The sequence below is a fragment of the Mixophyes fleayi genome, chromosome 9, assembly GCF_038048845.1.
Source record: "Mixophyes fleayi isolate aMixFle1 chromosome 9, aMixFle1.hap1, whole genome shotgun sequence".
Classification (NCBI taxonomy): domain Eukaryota; kingdom Metazoa; phylum Chordata; class Amphibia; order Anura; family Limnodynastidae; genus Mixophyes; species Mixophyes fleayi.
Genome location: NC_134410.1, coordinates 66,898,562 through 66,902,216, shown reverse-complemented (window position 1 = coordinate 66,902,216; position 3,655 = coordinate 66,898,562). Strand labels below are relative to the sequence as shown.

The 3,655-nt window shown below is 47.1% G+C and overlaps 1 long non-coding RNA gene across 1 annotated transcript; it reads left to right on the top strand.

The window, feature by feature from the left end:
• The first annotated feature begins 752 nt into the window (after positions 1-752).
• LOC142101628 (uncharacterized) lies at positions 753-1,944 on the top strand. The gene is made up of 2 exons (XR_012679085.1): positions 753-793; positions 1,862-1,944. It is a non-coding gene; the product is annotated as an uncharacterized LOC142101628 (long non-coding RNA).
• The last annotated feature ends 1,711 nt before the right edge of the window (positions 1,945-3,655 follow it).

The following is a 3,655-nucleotide window of genomic DNA, read 5'->3' as shown; positions in this document are numbered from 1 at the left end:
GTATCCAGTAGTAGAGGTGGAGGCAGCGGAGAGCTGACACGATAAACCCAGGAGAGTTGAGACGATCAGGAACTCTGTAGTAGTAACGGAGGCAGCGGATAGGAATCAGCTGAGTGCAGACACGATGAACACAGGAGAGTTGAAGTGAACAGGAACTCTGTAGTAGTAACGGAGGCAGCGGATAGGAATCAGCTGAGTGCAGACACGAGGAACACAGGAGAGTTGAAGTGGTCTGGAAACCACAATAGCAGTAAACAGGAATCAGCAGGAGCTGAATACACGAGGAACACAGGAACACCTTCAGAGGCTCATAGGGAATGAGACTCCAAGATCAGGCAACCAGGTAATGATCACAGGTGGTTTAAATAGGGAGGGTTGCCTTATCATCCAATCAATTAAAAGCAGGGCCGCCGAGAGGGGGGGGGGAGCGGGTACTAATTACCCGGGCCCGGCATGTCAGGGGGCCCGGCCCGGGCCCTTGCGCTGCTGATTTTTTTTAATTTTTTAATTTTTTTTTTTAAAACGTTTTTTTTTCCTTTCCTTTTTTTTTTTTTTTTTTTTTTTGGCGGGGGGGGGGGGGGGGGGGGGGGCTCGGTCGTTGGTGGGGGGAGCAGGCTAGTTTAAAAAAAAAAAAAAACATACTCACCTGATCGCGGAGCCGGCATCCCTCCTCTCTGCTGCTCTGTGCTCTATTCAGACTGTCTGAATGCTGGGTGTGATGTCATCATGTCATGCCCAGCATTCAGTCAGTCTGGAGCACAGAGCAGCAGAGAAGACCAAGAGAGGAGAAAAGGTAAGTGAAGGGAGGAAAACGAGGGGGGCACAGAGGGGTTAAAAAACGGGGGGGGGGGGGCAGCATGACAGAGGGGTTAAAAAATGAGGGGGAGCACAAAGGGGTTAAAAAACGGGGGGGCAGCATGACAGAGGGGTTAAAAAATGAGGGGGCACAAAGGGGTTAAAAAACGGGGGGGCAGCATGACAGAGGGGTTAAAAAATAAGGGGGGGCACAGAGGGGTTAAAAAACGGGGAAGCAGCATGTCAGAGGAGTTAAAAACGGGGAAGCAGCATGTCAGAGGGGTTAAAAAATTAGGGGGAGCACAGAGGGGTTAAAAAACGGGAAAGCAGCATGTCAAAGGGGTTAAAAACGGGGAAGCAGCATGTCAGAGGGGTTAAAAAATGAGGGGGAGCACAGAGGGGTTAAAAAATGGGAAAGCAGCATGTCAGAGGGGTTAAAAAATGAGTGGGGGCACAGAGGGGTTAAAAAATGGGAAAGCAGCATGTCAGAGGGGTTAAAAATTGAGGGGGGAGCACAGAGGGGTTAAAAAACGGGAAAGCAGCATGTCAGAGGGGTTAAAAAATGAGAGGGGCACAGATGGGTTAAAAAATGGGAAAGCAGCATGTCAGAGGGGTTAAAAATTGAGGGGGGAGCACAGAGGGGTTAAAAAATGGGAAAGCAGCATGACAGAGGGGGTGAAAAAATGAGAGGGGCACAGATGGGTTAAAAAACGGGGCAGTATGGCACAGTGGGGTTAATAAACAGGGGTCAGCATGGCACAGTGGGGTTAAAAAATGGTGGGCAGCATGACACAGTGGGGTTACAAAGGGGGGGGGGAGGCATGGCACAGTGGGATTGAAAAAGGGGGGGAGCAGCATAGTATAGTCTGATGAAGGGGAGCCAGATGAAGGGGGCAAAAACAGCATGGAGGGCACAGTGTGATCATAAGGCATGGCGATGATGAAGGGGCACATTATTGTAATATTGGAGCTGGAGGAAGGCCTAATTATTAATCGTGGGTGCTATTGATTTAACGCTGGGGCTGGCTGTAATTTTCTAAATGTAGCCATTTTTTTTTCAAAATAGGTCCTTCAACATTTCTGGATCCGGACAAGCCACAACTAAAGAAAGCAGCAGCCACAGGTGGAGAAAGTGAGAAGAACAGGTAGGAGAGAGCAGCACAGTGTGTGAAATGTTGTGATTCTAGTAGGGACATTACCAATTTTCGGTGAATGTTGTGTCCAATGTAAGGTGTAGGCCAAGACTGAACTGTTTGTGTACACACTGCATTGTTTGTATACTACCCTGTGGTGGTAGATGTCCTGAAAGTCAGGAGTGCTTAAACATATGTGACGCTCCGGCGAATTGAGAGCCTAGTGGTTTTTATGTTAGCCACGCCCCAATGGCACGTTTGCCACGCCCCCAAATGCATGACCGCACCTCCCAAAATTTTTGCACTGCCGTTTGGCTAGCCACGCCCCTGAATATATGACCATATACCCAATCTTTTTTGCGCCGCCGTAAGGCGGCGCAAAAAAATTTTGGGGCTTACTTCACTATGAGGGGGGCCCCATGAATTTGTTGTACCCGGGCCCTGAATTCTTCTTGGCAGCCCTGATTAAAAGCAACAGGTACTGAAGGCTTGATAAGGGCTGCACATGCGCAGACCCTCAGGATGGCGGACGGCCACGGTTCCTGAACACACGGGAAATGGCACTCACAGTCCGGTGAGTGACACTCACTTATCCAAGAAACAGGTGGAGCGATCTAATGAACCATAACTGGTTTCATGATCCAAGGACAATTCCGTCTTATGTGATTTTAGCCCAAAAATGGAATTTTGAAAAAAATGGCTAAACAAAACCAAAACCAAAACATGCAAGGGCGGTTTTGGCAAAACCAAAGCCAAAACCCGAAGGTAATCCAGATCCAAAACCAAAACACGGGGGTCAGTGAGCATCTCTACTTTAAATACATTTCTAGTAAATCCCCTCCCCTTCCCTCAAATATTGCTTTAGGACAGGTCCTTCCCCTGGGACCGCTCTATTCACTGTATGGCACTGACATGTAACTGGGACTCTGTCATTCATCTTTAGCGCTGCTAGATTTCTCTGTAGCAGAAGAGTTCTTACACAGCACTTCTAAATGAAAGCCAGATGTTGATAAAAGGAGTGCCTGCTCCTCTAATCAGCCGCTGACTTTTGTCAACAGCTTTGCATCAGATCTTGTGTGTCAGAGAAATAGATTGTCAAAAATCCTGCGATTGCCAAAGCCTTGCTAAATACAAAGAATGAGTGAGTTTCCAGGAATGGGACCCCACCAAAGTAATATTGTATGCAAGGAAGGGAAAGAGTGAGCTGCTCTCTAAAGAACTAGCATGATGACGGTGATGCTGTGCATTCAGTAAATTTGAGCGAAACATCAGATTGTAACATCTGGGTAGCCTGACAATAATACAGAAATATCACACTGAGGGCCGACTGGGACCAAAGGGCAGATAAATTGCCTGGGCTGGGTCACCCAGCACCAAAGTTTTAGGATGTTGGGGGTGTCGAAGTCAGCAAATTGGATAAAGTCATTTCAATTAAAGTCTAGCAAACTTGGTTGTCTTTGTCTGAAAAGATGCGTACGGTACGCATCTACGTACAAGGGCACGCTACGGCGTGAAAGGGCGTACGCATCCACTACACGTGGCAGCAACAGTAATTGGTCTTTTACCATACATTCGCACAAACACGCATACTTATAAAATAGTACACATTAATGGTAGTTGCAACACATAGTCAGTTATGTCAAAATATAGTAGTATTTATATGTTATATCAGAGTTACATGCATATTAGTGAAATACACGGAACGGGTTGAAGGAATAACATCATGA